General features: G+C 43.3%; 1 protein-coding gene across 1 annotated transcript in view; it reads right to left on the reverse strand.

Moving 5' to 3' along the window:
* GPD2 (glycerol-3-phosphate dehydrogenase 2) overlaps positions 1–16,346 on the reverse strand; it is a 144,021-nt gene extending 127,675 nt beyond the window's left edge. Inside the window, exon 1 of the mRNA XM_068968988.1 lies at positions 16,226–16,346. The gene's annotated coding sequence lies outside the window, so the exon portion shown is untranslated. The remainder of the gene's footprint in view (positions 1–16,225) is intronic.
* Between the last annotated feature and the right edge of the window lie 2,959 nt (positions 16,347–19,305).

Below are 19,305 nucleotides of genomic sequence, written 5' to 3' on the forward strand. Positions count from 1 at the left end.
CTCACCTCTAATGAACTAGACAGAGTAAAATAACCCACACAAAGACAGGAAAAGAATAGTTTGCCTGTAGAATTTATTGCAAATCTTGGAATAAGAACTAGAAAATATCACAGAATTATCTACTTCATTCTGAAGTACAGTCTCTACCCTACCTAGGATCAATGTGCCTCAAGCATTGGACACAATTAACTATTTAAGCCTGAATTAAACTACCCCTGAACTAGTTATGCATATATGGTTAATTTCACATTATATTGTCTCGGGGATTTAAAGTTTAACACAACATCTGAAATCCCAACAACTAATCAAACTAATGACTGCAAAGCTGATCGAACTTACTGGAATTTAGCGTTCCCCAGGCTTCAACTCCATAAACATAAAAACGCTGCAGCCAGCAATGCACTCAGGGGGCCCCTCCGCTGTGCCAGCCCTGAAGGAAGCCCACAGGTACAGGGAGAAAGGACAGACCATCCGAGATGAAGGCCAGCACTCGCTCCCTGTGCCTGCCCTGTGACAAGTTAGTGCTTATACACAGGAACACAGCCACTTCTCTAGGCACGGCTGGGAATGTTCTCATCACAGGGTGCTGTCCTTGGCAAATTCAGACACCAACACTGACCAGTCAACAGACCATTCCCTGTGGGATGCAGTCGGTGTAGAGGTCATCAGAGACACCCCTGGACTGAACTCCAACTCAGCCACTTACTAGTGTGTGACTGTGAGTTTCCATCCTCTCATACATAAAATCTCATCTAGTTCACAACTTATAGATCATGTAAATAAGGTGTACCCCTAGAGAAGGAAATGGCAACCCACTCCAGTATTCTTGCTTGGGAAATCCCACGGACAAAGGAGCCTGGCGGGCTACAGTCCACAGGGTTGCAGAGAGCCAGATACAACTGAGTGACTGAGCAGGCACACAAATAAGACATAAAAATATATCTGCGTCAACAGTTCCCATTGCTCATATATAACTACAACGGGCTCCCACAGAATGGATACTGTGATTTGTGGAGTGTTCTATCAAAAATAAAAATCCAGTAAAGCCCCTCCTCTAATACAGACCTCACTCTAGGCCACAGGTTATCTGTCCCAGAGGTCACAGGGAGACAGCAGACTTTTTGCTTTAGGTCAGACTCTGATCACACAGGATCAATTGTTCCTAGCCTATCTCTAGTACCTCAATTAGTCAGCAGATTGAAAACAATCCCCATGAGAGGCTTGATGGAAGGTTTGTGTCCTGAGTTAACCCAAGTCACTGTGTCGACTTTGAGCCGTAAGAGTGTTGGTTTTTTTTTTTTTTTTGTCCTCTCCTCACAATATTTCCTGGTATTTATTTTTAGTTCAGATAGGGTGAGGAATGCATGCCAACCACTAGCCAATAGTCTACTGTGTCCCCCAAACCACCTTTACCCATGTCCACACAATCCTCTCTGCTCCCCACAGATACCTCCACCAGCCCTCAACCCATCCTCGCCCTCTTACCACCACTCCCAGTCCACCGACAGCCAGGGGTGACTCACTCCTGCCGCCTCATCTCACATTTGCTCTCCCCACCCTTCTCTGACTAGACTCTGATTGCTGATGTCATTCCTTATTAGGTATAATTAATCAGTTCATCCATGTAGGATCAAGGAAACCAAGGTCTGAAGAGACCTAAAAGGAAATGAGTGTGTTAACACCAAGGTTCTAAAAGGTTCCACACACCAATCCTGCACCTGGAAGAAGGACCTGCAGGCTGCCCACTCAAGCATACCTAACCAATACCAGAAACCCACATTTGCTTGATGTTTGTATTCCCTTGGGCGAATAACTGGAAAAGTTAACGATTACAACTCAACATAAAACAATGACAATGGTGAACAAAATAAACAAAAGTCAGTTGGTAAAAGAAAAAGAACACAGGTCTAAGTCTGCCTCCCATGCTAACTACCTACCTGGTTACCCATTTTCTTCTGCATTCATCCTCCACCTCATCAAAAACTTTGCCTCCACTATTAAAGAAAAAGAATGTGTACAAAATATAATTTATATTTCATAACAGAAAGGCAATATGAAAACTTAAACATGTACCTGATTTTCATTTATTCAACAGATTCATCCAGCACCTACGGTGTTAGACTATGAGTAAACAAAGATGAATACTTCAGTTTCTGTTTTTAAGGAACTTATTACTTTGAGAAGAGGATTCTAAAACAAACATAAGTGATACAAGTAAAATTTGGAGTAGGGGCTAAGGGAGTAACTACATATGGGGTTAAGAGGAGGCAGGAAACACCATCAGGGCAGATTTGTAGAGAAAGCAATAATTAACTCGAATGTTGAAGGTTCAACAGATCCAAGGGAATGTGAGGGAAGTCATGACTGTATGAATGAGTACTGCATTTTCCAGAACAAGGAGGTGTGAAACGTACGCCTAGAGAACAGGATGGTGTACAGTGGTCATAAGTGAGGCAGTGAGGAGACTGAACAGGCAGGCAAGGAGACGTTACCTACAATTTCATAGGACTCTGGTCTTTGTCCAGTAAACAATAGATCACCAATGAAGGCTTTTAGGCATATTCTTGGCTGCATACTGTGTTACAAGGACTGTTGCTAATTAGTTGACACACATTATGTTAATCCTCACAATATTCCTAATCGGCATGATAGAATCATATTTAAATTTAAAAGCCCATCCTCCCATTCCCAGAAGCAGTGCTGGAAGATAAACTAAAAGGACATGCATCTGGGAGAAGGGAAATTAAGAGACTGGTTGTAAACACAGGTCTGTACTAAGCCAGTGACAACAGAGCGGAGAGCAGTCTAAATACACTGGACTCTGACAGTGGTCCCCAGAAGCAGCACTCCTTCGCTTCTGCCAAATAGGAGAAAGCATCTTCCCCAGGGGTTGCACCATCATTTTGGCTGAGAACAGGCCCTCAGAGCACCTGATGCTTCTGGCCACTTAAAAGCAGTCCCCTAGGAGGGTTTTATACTCCAACTGGCCACCAAGCCAACAGGAGATGCCCTAGGGCTACAGATACTCCAAGGAGGCTTTTGTTCACCCTTGGCCACCACTTCAACAGGAGCTGCCAGAGGTCTGCACCAAGCTTCATCTAGGACACCACTGGCACTGATCCCAGCATGTTTTTTAATCCCCTTTACCTCAGTCATCACCAGAAGCCAAATCTGCCCCATCTCTCACCTCCTCAGCCCTCCCTCCTTCCCAGTTAAGCCCTCTAGAACTCCAAACTACCCTTTTCTTCTCCAGATGTTCCTTTCACCAGGTAATATCCTGAAAACATGGAGAAAGCAAGATTTAATCTGAATTTTGAAGGCTGAAGCCTACTAACGCTGCTTTCACAGCATCCCTCAAGGGGAGGTTGTTTATACTCACATATTTAAGTCTACTGTTCAGCCAGTATAAACAGGGATGGCTGTACTACTGCTAAAATACCGAAACATCCCTGAGCCAGGTGATAACTAGCCCCTTTCCTGGGAACCTCCATTGATTAAGTGACTGAAGGGTTACTGTCCAGGTTCACAGAAGGCTCCCAGGGCCCCTGCCCAGGCTAAAAATCTGTACCTGCAGTACCCACTCCATTTCAGTTGTAAATACTTTAAGTCAGACTCCTGCTTCCATTCTGCAAATCTCACAGCCAGAAGATCTAGCGTCTCCCCATTTATCTTCCGATTTCTCCTCAATCCTCTCTCGATCCTCTCTTACCTGTTTTGAAGTTCATGTCACTAGACTTACCACCCTTCATCCCTTCTTGCTGCCATCTACCCACCTACTGCTGTTTCTTTTCATTCGCCGATTACGTAAGCACCTGGCTATTTCCCCTCCCAAGCTCCTAACTGTCTTCATGTCTTTTGTGTCCTGTATATACAAGGAGGTCCCAGTTCCTAAAGCCCTCCACCTCTGATAGTGTTCTCTTTTACCTTGCCTCAGCCACCTGCTCTCATTGTCATAACCTTTCATTTTAGCATCATTATTACTTGCACCAGCTCTGAGACTTCAGCTTCAAGCATCTTACATGTGAACACCTCCTCTTTTTCCAGCTTATCTACTCTGGTATTTCCATTCCAACATCTTCTTGGCATTACCTGGTTTTCCAATCCATTGGCGATTTCCACTACCAAGTTACATACTCTCTTCCTTTTCTGTCCAGCTTATGGTCAAGGTCCATCATTGTAAACTGTCCCTTACAAGTACTCTTAACTCCCTTGCTCCTCTCTTTCTGCTTCTAACTTACCAGGCAAATCCTCAAGTTGATGAAGCCCAACTATCTGCCTGCTCCACACCTCTACCTAAACAGCTAAAGAAACTGCCTGGAGAAAAAAACTGCGTCTACAAATAGCTCAGTTAAATTTGTGGCTACAGGTCTCTAATGGACAATACATACTGACCAGCAATCCTATCATTTCATTTCCCAGGATGTTTCAAAATAGCCATTTCACATCAGCTCTTTTCCCACCACAACCTCATCACACATCACTGGGAAAGTAGAACCCATGAGGTAAGAACATCTTCCCACCACCCAAACTAAGACCTCTCAGCCTCTCTATGCATTCTCTCTGCAGAGCTTCCTTCCTTTCTTCATTCATCCTTTCCTGAATGAAATGTCCCTGACCCTAGTGAAAACCACCCTCTTTATCTGTCCCTAAATCTCCCTTCCTATCTCTTCAACAATTGTACTCCAGCAGGCATCCATCACTCTCACCTGCCTTCACTAGTTTTTCCTCTCTAGTTAATCATTCTATTAATATCATTTCCTCTCTACTTAAACTCATCCTATTACTCTCTGGTTCTAAGAAGCCCTGCGTTAGTCAGTAACTCCTTCCAGGAATTTTTCCATTGCTCTGCTTTTCTTCATGACACAATTACTTGAAAGAGTTGTCTCTATGCACTGTCTCTACGTTCACAATGCAATCCTATAAACTTTTAAAAAACATTTTAACCGCTCCTTTTAAAAACACGTTGAACTTTTTTTTTTTTGCTTTGGGACTTCCCTGTGGCACCAGACTCAGTAGCTGTGGGACGTGGGCTTAGTCACCCTGCTGCATGTGGGATCTTGGTTCCCCGACCAGGGATGGAACCCACGCCCCCTGCACTGGGAGGCGGATTTTAACCTCTGCACCACCGGGAATGTTAAGTTTAAGGATACCACACTTTCCTGGTTTCCCTCATATCCACTGGCAACTCCTTCTCTTTCACATAATACAGTATTCCAATGGCCCTCTTGGGGTCCTCTCTACCTACACACTCTTCACAGGTAATTCCATCCAGCATCAAATACAGCCTATATGTAAATAACTTTTAGCTCCTCATCTTCAGCCAAAACCCCTCCTAGAATCTCCAGATTCCATTTATCTGATTGTCTAACTGACATCTCCAGAGGAATGTCTAAGAAACATCTCAAATTTAACACAACCAAAACAGAACATCTTACCACTTCCTTCAACAAACTGCTTCTCTCCCAAATCTCCCCTTTTTGGTTTTATGGTCCAGTAGCTCAGTTTAAAAATGTAAGCCTTTGTCTTGATTCCTGTTTCCTCTCTCCAGATAATTAATCTGTCAGAAAGTTCAGTCAACTAACTCAACTACAAAGACAAATCCTAAATCCATGCACTTCTTTCCATCTTTAACACATGCTTGTCTATACAACTGTAATCCCTTAGTTAGGCTACTAAAATAGTCTCTTAATTAGAGTTCCACTTCTAATCTTCCCTCTCCCCCCTACCACAATCCAATCCACTGTGCACACCCAGGTCAGTCTTTGATAGCCCCCATGCTCAGTGGGAACAGCAACACCTACAAGAGACAAAGTTGGTTCTTGGGGGATGGGGGGAGGCAAAGAAAAGTCTCACATGAGTGTGGACCTTCAAAGCTCACCTTTGACCAACAAAATCTTATTTTTTAATATTTAAGGAATATACTCTTGCTGGAGAAGGAACTGGCAACCCACTTTAGTACTCTTGCCTAGAGAATTCCACGGACAGAGGAGTCTGGTGGGCTGCCATCTATGGGGTCGCACAGACTCGGACACTACTGAAGCAACTTTGCAGCAGCAGCAGCAGCAGCAGAGAAAAATTAATTTAAAATTTTAATTAATCAACTTCAACTTAATTTTGCTTCTTGGAATGATATAATGGGAAAAAAAAAAAAGTTGAGAGACACTGTTTTATAGCCAAACCATAGTATTTCATTTACCAGCACATAATCCTTCAATGGCTTGTACAACCTTAGAATGAAATCTAAATATTTTATCTCGGCTTGTACAGCTGTATAAGATCTGGCCCTTGCCTACTTTTTAAAGCTTCTCTTGGACACTATGGTAGGTTGAATTTGTTGTTGTTTCATTGCTAAGTCATGTCCAACTCTTTTGTGACTCCATGGACCATAGCCCACCAGGCTCCTCCGTCCCTGGGATTTCCCAGGCAAGAATACTGGAGTGGGGTGCCATCTTCTCCATGGGATCTTCCTAACGCAGGAATTGAACCTGCTCCTCCTGCATTGGCAGGGGGAGCCACCAGGGAAGGCCCTATTGGCACACAAAAGATGCCACATCCTGAATCCCGGCACCGATGAGTTATCTTACACAACAACAACAACCAAGACTATGCAAATGCGATTAAATAAAGGCTCTTAAGTGGGGAGATTATCCTGAATTATCAGAGTGGGCCCTAAATGCAATCCCATATACCCTCACAAGAGGGAAGCTGAGGGAGATCTGATGCACACAGAAGAGAAGGAAGGCAGTATGACCACAGAGGTGAAGACTGGAGTAATGCTGCCTGAAGCTCTTGAATGCTGGGAGCCACGAGCAGCTGAAAGAAGCAAGGAACAGCTTCTCCCTTAGCGCCTCAGAAGGGGGCAGAGTAACTGCCCTTCTGGCCTCCTGAACTAAGAGAGCATACATTTCTCTTGTTTTAAGTCACCAAGTTTGTGTTAATATGTTTAACAGCCACTGGAAACTAATACATATACTAATATGTATTAGTATATGTAACTAATAATAAACTAATACCTCTCCCTCTCACGAAGTTCTGGCTATATTTACCTTCTCGACCCCATCAGATTCATCAAGAATACAATTAGGGTTTCGGCACCGGCTGTCTCCTCTGCCTGGAATGCTTAGCTCATCTCTGTACAAGTTGGCTTCTGCTCACTCAGGGCCGGGCTCAAATGTCAGCTCCTCAGAGGCCTTCCCAAACCATCCACATTCAAAATAATCATATAGCTTCCATCAGCTCATATGTCTCATCTTTATTTAATCATTACTATTTCTTTCCTCTACCACCTAGAATGTTGTTGGGGCTCAGGACAGGCCATCCCCAGAACATATAAAATGGCATATTGATTATTTTGGATTCAAGTTACTTAAGAAATGGTGAATGCAAGAGGGACAGTCTTACTCTCCCTTTTGTCTCTCTAAAAAATAAATAAATAAATCTCATGAGGGATTTATTTCTTGCTTTCAGGAAAGATACACTCCTTACATCTAGAGGTAGGACACCCTTTTGGACAAAGATAGGAATTCTGGCAGAGATTCCTATGTGAATAAACCTTGTTACTTCTTTAGTACTACCTCAGGCACAAACTGTTTATGTTCCTTACTAATTGAGCATCAAAACCTAAATTTCTTTGCCCTGTTGACTTCTCACAAATTTATTGTTTCTTTGTCTAAAAAGTACAAAAGCTGCCTGCTTTGGCTATTTCTTAGGTCCCATTTCAATGAGACCTCTGTATGCACAAATTAAAATTTATCTCCTGTTAATATCTTATGTCAGTTTTATTATTAGTCCAGCCACAAGAGCTCTAGAGATGCAAACTCTACCAGAGAAGAGACTGTATCTGTTTTGTATACCAGTATACTTTTTAATTTGTAGAAAAATGTCTGGCACATAGTAGGTGACTGATAATGAATGAGTTAGTGATATAGATGGGAGAAAGGATAGTGGTGCTCTTCAATGAGAGGATAAATAGCATGAGAGAGGAGTGGTGAAGAGGAACTATCAATCTTGTCTGGACTGTGGGACATCCAAGTGAAATACCTATTGAGTCTGAACCCAGGGAAGAGGTCTGGTTGGGGACGCTGACTTGAAATTATCGAAAGCAAATACACAGATGTACTCGATAGTGCAGAGAAAATCTACAGCAAGAAGACAGTGAACTAAGAACAGACCCTGGGAGCTACAACATATCAAGCAGAAGGACCTGCAGAGAGACCCAGAAGGACTAGTCCAAACAGAGAACCAAGTGTCATGGTAGCCTAGTGAAAGTTCAGTTTCACAAAGGAGGAAATCAGCAGAATCACAAATGTTTCAAGCAGTAAGATCCCATGTATTTGCCAGTCAGGAAGACACCAGTAATCGTAAAAGGAACAGATTCCTCTGAGGTAGAGCCAAATTTTCAGCAGTTGTGGGGTGAATGGAAGACCAGGAGATAGAAAGACAACATAAAAAACTTTCAGGAAGCATAGCTTGAAAGAAAAGAGAGAATAAGCACAAGCAAGAGAGGAGGGCAGATCAGAGGAATGAATAATTTGGGGTTTTGGTCTTTTTACTACTGTGATGGGAGAATCCTGAACATTCTTGTAAATATTTAAAACGCAGGTAAGGGACTTCCCTGGAGGTCCAGTGGTCAAGACACTGCGCTGCCAGTGCAGAGGGCATGGGTTCAATCCCTGGTCGGGGAACTAAGATCCTGCATGCTCCTCGGCATGGCCAAAATTAGAAAAAATAACAATAATAATAACAATACAAAATAAAATAAAAGGCAAGTGAACATGGAGAAATTTCACAGAGTAAGTTTCCTGAAGAAATGGGGGATCCAGAACGTTGGGGAAAGCATAAACTCTGGAAAACTCTAAGTTGGTTGTTAATGATAGAATTAATGGATTCAGATACAGGGAAGATGTGGAAAGGAGGACAAAATTTTAAAAGTGGATGTGATATCTCTGTGTTCTCAGTACAACAGGAGGCAAGGACACTATAATGGAGACAGCTAACTTTTTACCAAAAACCCACAGTCTCTTCCTCTCCCAGCCAGGCTACACTTGCGAGTCTCCGTTCGTTCATAAGTGACTGTGCATCTAATTTCTGGCTGATGCTATGTGAGTGGAACTGTTATCTTCATTTCAAGACTAACTATTTAGAGAGTGAATAGGCTTCTTCTCTTTTAGAGAAGCTGAAGACAGTTGAAAACACAGCCCTAAGGGACAGCAGAATCACAGAATGAAAGGGTCCAGGGTGCCTGAGTCACCAATTAGAGGAAGTCATCCTCCAACCAAGAATATAACATGATTGAGAAATAAACGTCTGCTGTGTCTGTGCTTTTATCTATTTTCAGATCTGTCAGGACAGTTTAGTCTGTTCTAACCACTAACGATCATCTTCTGGTAAGGAAATGCACAGTGGGGTAAGAGGCTTAAAGAAAACAGAAAATATGGGAAGTTTGGGAAAATTATGGGGAAAAATCATAAAAGGAGCTGTCTAGAAACAGGCAAAGATAAGAGAACTGCCCTGTGGCTAAAACTGGAGAACATAAATTTGTGGGTGCCTCCAGTTTGCACGACCGTGTTCATTTTCCTAAGAGCATTTTACAAGCCCAGGTGTAGAAGCAGAAAAAGCAGACTGATATCAAGTTGGAGGTTATTTCCACAGCCATAAAGACCAAACAGGATTTTAATAATGTCCCTGATGCTGCGAAGGACTGAGCACAGGAGGAGAAGGGGACAACAGAGGATGTGATGGTTGGATGGCATCACCAATTCAATGGACACGAGTTTGAGCAAACTCCAGGAGATAGTGAAGGATAGGGGAAGCCTGGCGTGCTGTGGTCCATGGGGTCACAAAGAGTCAGACACAACTTAGCAACTGAACAACAACAACATCATGGTTCCCAGAAGATAAGTCAAAAGGAATATCATTTTAGGCAGACATACTGTGCTATGCATTCAATGTCTGAACAAGTTTAGCATCACTGGCGGAAACTGTTGAACCACAGCATCAACTATTAGGAAGTACAAAAGGCAAAGTTCAGTGAGTTGAGAAGAGGAATCCAAGGTAGCAAAAAAACAGGAAATATATTACAGAAATATAAGCGGGACTATCTCTTGAGTCTATTATTTTCTTTACACAGTTTTCAAGGGAGTTTCTGTCCGATCAGAACTTTGCTGTGGCTTTGAGTGAGTCACTTATGTTCTCTGGAACTCAGTTTCCTCATTGATGTAACAGAGTTCACTGCTGATGTATGAAATAATGTGTGCAAAGTGCTTAGCATAGGGCCTAGAAAAGGGTGATTGCTCCAAATGATACTTAACATTACCATTACTATTTATTATCAGTAATAAAAAGACAGGGTTGGGTTAGATCTTTAACCCCCTTCCTATGTTAAAATTCTGTGAATCAATATTTTTTCAGATAAATATCACAGTTTTTTGGATAGGGGAAAGACTAAGATAATGAAAGAGAGAAGTGAAAAGATATCTATTTTAACAGATCCTATGTGCACAAGCCAGGAGGGGGATACAGGGAATGTAGTATCCTCCCGCTGTGAATGCTACATCTGAAAAGGCTGAAAGGACATTCCAAACTCCGGGAAGTAAGAGGAACAGTTACACCAGGTCCAGCAAAGAACAGAGCCCATGTGTGCTCCCCTTGGAAGACATGACAAGAGAAATAAAAATACCTCTCTCTTTTATGGTTTTAAATTCATATAGTTCTGTCACCTTATTTTACAGAGGAAGATACTGACAGGTGCAGAGAACGACCAAAGCCACAGGTAGGTAGCTATAATATGACTTCAGGGATGCGCAGAACTAAACACCACCGCCCAAAAGCTCGTTCTCCCTATCCTACATAAATGGTTTCAAAAGTTTTGTCCCCTTAGAATCCAGAGACTTTGGAAATAGTGACAAGCAAATTTTTATCAGTTGGCTTCCCTGGTGGCTCAGTGGTAAAGAACCCGCCTGCCAATATAGAAGATGAGGGTTCGATCCCTGAGTTGGGAAGATCCCCTGAAGAAAGGAATGGCAACCCACTCCAGAATGCTCCCCTGGAGAATTCCCATGGACAGAGGAGCCTGGTTAGGCTACAGTTCATGGGGTCACAAAGTCAGACATGACTTAGCAACTAGAAACAACAGTTTTATCAATCTTCTTGTTATAAATTAAATTGCTGGACTCTTTCTTAAAAGAGACTGGATTAGTTGGGCAGGTGGAGAAGAAGGGAGAAGTTAGTGAAGAGAAAGGAGCCCTAAGGGCTCTGACAAAGGTGACTCTTCAGTGGTTAGTGTATGACCTTCCCATTTGCAGATTCCTCCACTGATGTTCTTCGAGATTACTTTTATAACTTTGGTTCAAATTCAGCAATTTCCCTTTCTTGTTCCTAAAACTAAAATGCTTTAGATACAAAATCTGCCAAAATGTATAAAGAGGATGCCTGAGAAAAAGCTAAAGATTCCATTAAACTCATTAGCTGAAATGTATCTGCCTGTGTGTCACCTGCTGTCCAATCACATCCCACTCATATCTATCACTTACTCTTGGTAATTAAGGGATGAGTGAATTATGAGTCAATCACTAATTCAACAACTATTTACTAGGTGTCCCCCAGTAAAGGTGTCCCCTTTCCAAATACACGCAGGGACTTGGCTTGGGCACGTGAGGGCCATAAAATTGGGTAGGATCCAGCCCTTGCTCTGCAAGACCTTCTGCATGAAAGGAAGTGATGCATGTTTTCAAATAATCACCATACACAGGAGTAAAAGAGACATTTAAGAGTGGCATTAAAAGAGTAGTTGAAGGATTTAGGACATGTACAAAGCACTTCTGACTGGGGCAGGGAGGGAAAGCGTCACAAACTGGTAGCCTTTGGTCAGAACATTCAAGAACTGCTAGGATTTCAAACAGGTGAAGTGGAAGGAAGAGCAAGAGCATTAGGGGCAGCACTAGGATTAAAACACATCTAGGGAATTCTGCGTTGTTTCACAGAGAAGAGAGAGGAAGAACTTTAATAATGGGGCAAGACTGGAAAGGCCCATGAATTCGAAGACAAATATTTAGAATTGAATGCAATAGAGCAAAGTGATCCATGGAAGGGTGGAGCAAGCAGTGATATGATCAAAGCAGTTTGGTTATTTCCAGAGAAACACAAAACTTCCTTTCTTTCTTCAGTAGAAACAAAAGGAAAACAACTTTGGAGAACCTAATACTCTGAGCTGCACTGTTTTTATCACTTTCCAAATACATTTAGAAGTTTATTGCGTTTTATTGAAACTCATAAAATCCTAATGAAAATTTTCCTAAAATGTTTACCTTGAACATCAACTTCTGTTCCTACTGTGAATAACCAACCAGACTTAGCCATCACTGGTGCATATAAGGCAAAGTGATACTGCTTTCTAAGCATGTATCACCCACAGTTATAGGCCATGTCGTTTGACAGTAGTAGCTTCCAGAAATCTCATTTTCAGAAACAGCTTATCTGTTATAATTCGTGGGGTTTGAAGCATATAGGTGGATTATCAAATATGGAATTCCACAGAAGACATATCACTATTTAAAGAATATGAGGCTAGAAACATCTAAATGAAACAGTTGTTGCTCATCCATTAATAGTCTGACTGTTACAGAATAAAGTACATTAGTAATCACTTCATTTTGTCAGAAAAAAGTAAAAGCCCCAAGTAATTAATTTTGTTAACACATTTTGTCATAATAAATTTTTACTTAGGAGAGCAACAACTTAATTAATTTTTCCCAGTAATTTTAGCAAACTAATAGAACCAGAGCTTGATCTAATTAAAATCAGAAACCATGTTTTGTCTGCTGCATGAATCAGAAATCTTATTTTGAAAGAATCAATATAAAATTTTCAACTGAAATATGGAAAACAAGAATACAGATATGATGTAGGAAGAAATATTTAACCCAAAGAACTAGTAAGAACTGCCAGCAAAAGAGGAAAATCTTGGAAAATAAGAAAAAAGAAACACATTCATGTCAGGACACAAAATTAGAGTTCTGGACAAACTCTGACCACAATCGTCTTTAGGTATTCAAACCATCTGCTCCTCGTTCTTCCTTTTCCTAAAATGCTCCTGAGATAAATCTCTGGTCAGGTAATACAGGAAGAGGTCTGAAGTTATTAGAGGTTTCCTGGCTTGTAGCCATGCTAGCCTTTGTCTCTCTCACTTGGAGTTGAATCTGATCATCTCTCCCTCCTACATTTCTTTCTCCCATCATGTCAACAACTATAAAACAAGGAAATACACAACATGCCCTTATTACATTCTGCTTTCTCTATAAAACAACTTCCAAGTTTCCTTCTTAACTCCAGGTGATGAGCCCTGATAGAACTCCTGAGTTTTCTGAAGAGTATCTGAAACCACTTTCATTACACCATCTTAGTTCCATTCCATCCCTCCTTATCTCCCAAACTAACAGTCTAAAATCAGCCAGTGTGGGGGTCCCAAACTTAATGACTAATAATTTTCCCAAAAACTTCAGATGAAAACGATATACTATTGTACACAACTGAGTAACAGAGTAGAGTAACAGAAAGGCCATTTGACACTTTTTTTTTTTTAAAGCAAGCATGTTAGAAGTGGCAAGAATGAAGACTTCCAATTTTTAACTTGAATCCTGGGCTTTAAAACTTGAGAAAAGTATTATTTAGTTCACATACAGAATGTAGGTTTCCATATGCTTTTCCATAGATAGTTTATTTTTGAAAGCATATGATTGTGCTGGTTTTTTAATACACTGAAGTACAAAATAGCAAACATTCTTAAAACAAAGATGATCTGCTGTAGTCTTCAAGAAATTCTAAGTCTCTTTGTTGCTGAAGTGACATTCTCTTCACCACAAAACGGTCTCCAGCTACTTGAGCCCATGTTAACCTCTCCCTCCATAACCACAACAGTTCCAGCCAACATTCTGCCATGGGGTATGGACAAGATCTTATGTTGGTCTCTGACTGTTTGGCATTTGTATGTTTTTCCTTGTTGAATGAATTCTCACCTTCTCAAAATTAGGATGACCATACTTTTGCTTTACCTAGGACTTGTAATGCTACACAAAGCTACAGAAAATTTCATTTAAGAAGTCAAGCTTTACAGATATTCAATTTCTAATGCTCTTACTAAAATGCTATTTATGCACTTAGGACAACCTAGTGAGTCTGGCTGTTGACAAGAAGAAAGAATAAAGTTTTGGAAAACGTGAGCTGAAATTTTATCACATTAAAAATATAAAGAGGAGAAATTAAATAATAACCTGGAAATTGTTTCCCTTCTGTCATAACCATAGCTGCCATTAACCTCCCCTTCCCCCCACCTCCAGCAGACACACCAAATTTATGCGGGAAAAGCCTAGATAATTCATTCACAACATTTAAGAATAAATTATCCAACTAACTGCATTTTTTACCCAAGTGATCCTCTTTTGAATATAAAAAAGTAAAATATGTAAGAAAGAAGAAAGCAGTATTTTGAAGTCTACTAACAGGAACATCAGCAGTGATTTTACCTGTGTGATATCACATATTACCTACATTTTGTCAGTGAGACGGCTGAGGCTCAGTGAAGTTGAATAGCTTACCTAAGGCCAAAAATTCTGGAGTTTTTCTCCCCTACTATATCCAGCTAGAGTTTGTCCCACAGTTCAGTCACTCAATGAGAAAACATTTATTGAGCCTTTATCATAAGCTAGTCATCACTCTAGGTATTAGAAATACAAAGATGTGTGAGACAGACCAAGCCCTCTCATAGAACTTACTTACATTCTAGTGATGAAAGCGGAAAACTTATACCCAAACAGGATAATCTGAGAATTATAATTGTTTATCAATATGACTTATGTACAATAATAGTCAAATATTCTAAATATCTATGGGATTAAATAGTTACAAAAACAAAGGTGGGGGGGGACACTGACCACTGATAATACTGTGGCCCTCTCGTCAATTACTTAACTAAAACACTGCATCTTTTAATAAAGCAGGAGAGAGAAGGAAGCAGAGTATTTAAACTGCTCACAATGTCCTTTGAAAATAAAGTGACTATGTGAGATATAAGAAAGGGCAGCTCCAACAGTGCTGGTTCTCAAACCCCAAATTCCATCTTTATCCATTATTACTAGAGTACGATGCATTATTTGAGGAGTTGATTTGGAAATGTCAAGGGAGTGCTGTAATTTGACATAATCCCCCTATGAGAAACACAGGAGGGTTTCAACATCCTCATCATAAGATTCCCCCTCACTGCACATGATACCCCTTGAGCAATGGCATCCAGCACTCAGTCCCAGTTCATGGCCAGCAAGAACTGTGGCACTCATACTCTATGGAGTGGTCAGCAGTTCTCAGGAAGTGCCTGGCCCCAATGTGGGTTCCCCTTACCCTCCACCTTTCAAAACAAACTTCACTTCTCTTAAACTTGGGAACATATGCAAAATTCTAAGTTTTGTTTTTAGTAATGAGAATTCAGTGGAACTCTCCCATCCCCCACCTATTCATACAAGGATAAAAGTCGACCAAATTACTATTCCTATAGCTGCCCCTACCCCCTCCCATGGTATTTATAGTGTTGTATAATGTGGGTTGACCCCTGTCACTAAGATATAGTGAGAATTTGCATTTGTAAATTACTTCAGAACTCCTGAGGACAGTTCCTGGAGTGAAGGCTCCTTTTCAGAAAGTGGAAGTCAGTCTAGAGACCAAGAGCTAAGATCAGCACTTCATTCACAGGGCTATACCTTCCTGCCAAAGCACCCTGCAAATCTATTTTTACTCACAAGTTACTACGTGGGGAGTGGGGGCTGTTTCGAGTTCATCATTGTAAACCTGTTTCCTCCGAGAACTATCACACTCCAGCAGCTAAGATCTCAAAGTAGCCTCAGTTCCCTTCTAGAATCTCTACCTCTCTTGCTTCAGAGAGGAGCAACAGATCTTCCTATCAGACGAGCGGCATCCACAAACCAAAAGTTTGCAGCAAACTTTCAATAAGATACCAACCCTCACCCAAAAGTCCTACCACTTAACCATCCTCCAAAATGTATATAGCTAAACCCCATAGGAACAAGCCCACCTTCTGTCGGTGGGGAAAATTTTTTAATCTTTCCCCAGATTCCGCCACCAACCCCAACACCGACTCCACTGGGTCAGAGAGGGACCTCTCCCCGCTATACCCAGGGGTCGGGGGTCGGGTGGGGGGGGTCTCCCAGGAAGCACACACCTGAGATTGATCCTCTCGCACGAGGAAAGAGAGGGCAGGAGCACGGGTTCCTCCGGCCGGGGCGGAGTCTCTGCCTCCCCCGAATCAGAGTCTCGGCCCGGGTACTCGCGGCGAGACGCGCCGGGATGTCACCCCCGGGCAGGCAGGGCGAGTGTAACCCGACGCGCCCAGCGCCGCCGCGCCCCCGCCTCCCGAGCAACTTGCTCCTCCCGCTCCCCGCCCCGAGGGCCGCCCCGGCGGCTCGGCCGCCACATCCAGTCGTAGACCTCACGCCCAGGCTCCTCTGGCCCAGCAGGGAAATACGGAAGTGGAGGCGGGGGACCCTGCCGTGAAAGAGATGGGGGGGCGGGGGGCGGGGAAGCGTTGCGAACCAGCAGGCAGAGAACGATCAAGGTCTCCGCCTCCCAGTGAACGTGACTAGACGGGGACTCGGGGGACGCAGGGCCAGCCGGATAGGGCCGCGGCGCGGCGGATCCCTGGCCCTGGCCCCGAGCTGCGGGTTCTACCCTGCGTCTTCGCCTGGCCACACTCCAGATCTTTGGCCCAATCTCGGCTGGTTTAGGCCCGGGGAAGACGGTGGAGGTGTACGATTTCCTCGGCCCTCCCCCTTGCGGGCCGCTCTCTCCACCTGCCTGGGAGACAGGAGACACTCGGTCGCCTGCACGCCGGCGGGGCTGGCATACCTGATTTCTTGTTTCCGGCCTGAAACTGGCTTCCCCTACTCGGCAGGCAGGCTTCCTTGGGCCTAGAGACGCGTCTGGGAGGCTGTAGGACCCCTGGAACCGGCCGACAGAGCCCAAAGCCTTGCCCCGGCTTCCCCCACCCCAACCCCCGACCCGGGCGCTTGGAGGCGCGCCTGGCCTCCAGACCCCTGCCTGAATGTCAGCGAGGAGACCTGCAGGGAAGACCGAGTCCAAGCATCAGGGGGTGGGATGCTGAGCCCCCGCTCCTCTGGCCCAGCCTTCTACAGGTGGGGGGAGGGGAGAGCCCGGGCAGCAAAGCGGCAGGCTTCCCGGTTGCACCCCCAAACCCGACCTTGCCCACTGAGCATGCCCAGCTCACTTGCTGGAATTGCAAGGGCTAGGCGAGGCCAAGGGGGCCCAAGGAAGGGACAGATGGGATTCAAATGGACCCATTTCCTTAAGGTCTTTTCCTCCGAAGATCTCTGGGAGCTTTACACACAACTTTTCTACCGTGGCATTACAAAATACCCAGGCAGGGAACAGCTGGAAAGGCCTTTCCAAAAAAGGCAGCCAAATTAGTTTGAATCAAAATCGCAGGGGTAGGTTTTTTCAGCCAATTATTTATTAACTCACGTACTAATTTCTTTAAATACCAAATAATTATAATTGACCCAGAGGAATGTGTAGACTCACTGAGTCCCACACTTGTAGTAACAGGAAAGCAGCCTACCCAATAGGTAGTCATTCCAGTGGAACAGTGGTTCTCAGTCTTGGATACACATTGCAGTGGGGGTGGGTGGTGGTGGTGGTGATTTAGTCTTCTAAGTCGTGTCCGACTCTTGCGACCCCGTGGACTGTAGCCCAACAGACTCCTCTGTCCACGGGATTTCCCAGGCAAGAACACCGGAGTGGGTTGCCATTTCCTTCCCCAGGGGATCTTCCCAATCCAGGGATGGAACTCTTTCTCTTGGGTTTCCTGGATTGCAGGTGGATTCTTTACTGCTGAGCCACCAGGGCAGCCCCGGAGCCGATAGGAAGCTGTTAAATGATCAATGCCAGGTTCCCATACCCACACCAGTTGAATCAGTCTGCGGATGGAACCTGGAAATTTCTATATTTTGAAACTGTTGGTCTCAGAGTGTAACGGGGGAGTCAGCATCTCCAGAGAATCCGCTTCTTGAACTCTGGGACCAGGAACTGAGCTTTGAACAAATCCTTCAAGCGATCCAGATGCACGCTACTGCTTGAGAGCTATTGTTGAAAGCCACCCAACCTCCAGACGCTTCAGGTGTGCACCCAAGCAGGGTTGAGAATCTCTGTAATAGACCATTGCTCTCTCATTTTTTAAAAATCCTAAACATTTGTCTAGAAGAGCAACACGATACACAGAAAAGGAAAAACCTGGTTGCATTGAGGTGCCATTAGTAGGATTTATTTCCTACTAATTCTCCCAGGATAGTTCACTGCTTGGACTATGAAAACCACCTACTATTATTCACTTTTGTACCTAGCACAGTGCCTATAACATAATAGATGTTTGATAACTGTTCACTGATATGAAATGAATGCTTAGGTGAACAGTTTGTTGTGAGCCCTGTTATGTCTGCTATTTATGTTCCCCACAAGTTCTGGTCACCTTGCTAGCTAACAAGCCAGCAGGGATTCAGTTCTCATCAGTAACCCATGACTATCCATGATGGTCTGATCCAAGTCAGACCTGATAGAATAGGATATGGGAGGAGGCAGACAGTATTGGGGCTTCCCTGGTGGCTCAGTAGTAAAGCATCTTCCTGCAATGCAGGAGACCATCTGCAATGGTTCTATCCCTGGGTCTGGAAGATTCCCTTGGAGAAGGAAGTGGCAACCCACTCCAATATTCTTGCCTGGGAAATCCCATGGACATAGGAGCCTGGTGCGCTAAATCCAAGGGTGGCAAAGAGTTGGACATGACTTAGCGACTAAACCACCACCACCAGAGAATTTTGAGGTGAGAAAACTCAGAAGTCTCAGATATGTTTTCACTTGCCAAGGTTGGGGCCCAAAGCAATCAAAGGAAAGCAGGACCCTAGGCACCAGTGGAATTCAGGAAAGGCATCAGATGAAAAAGTGTGTATGGAAGCAGTTAGGAGAGGAGAGATAAAAAGGTAACATGATAAGCATTCAGCTTACTCTGGATCTTCTTTTTCTAAACAACTCACCTCAGCCCTCCTCTTCCCCATGCTCCATACACATCTAAACTCAGCAACAGCCTTGACAAAAAAATTAATTAGAAATTGTTGTGAAATAATTACTTCCAATTACTGCATCAAAACATAGCTGATTTGTAGTTTTTCAACATAAATTACACATCCACTTTTATTCAAGGCAAAAGTGGTTAAAAAAATTAATCCTTAAAGA

Source organism: Capricornis sumatraensis, chromosome 3 (genome assembly GCF_032405125.1).
Source record: "Capricornis sumatraensis isolate serow.1 chromosome 3, serow.2, whole genome shotgun sequence".
Classification (NCBI taxonomy): Eukaryota; Metazoa; Chordata; class Mammalia; order Artiodactyla; family Bovidae; genus Capricornis; species Capricornis sumatraensis.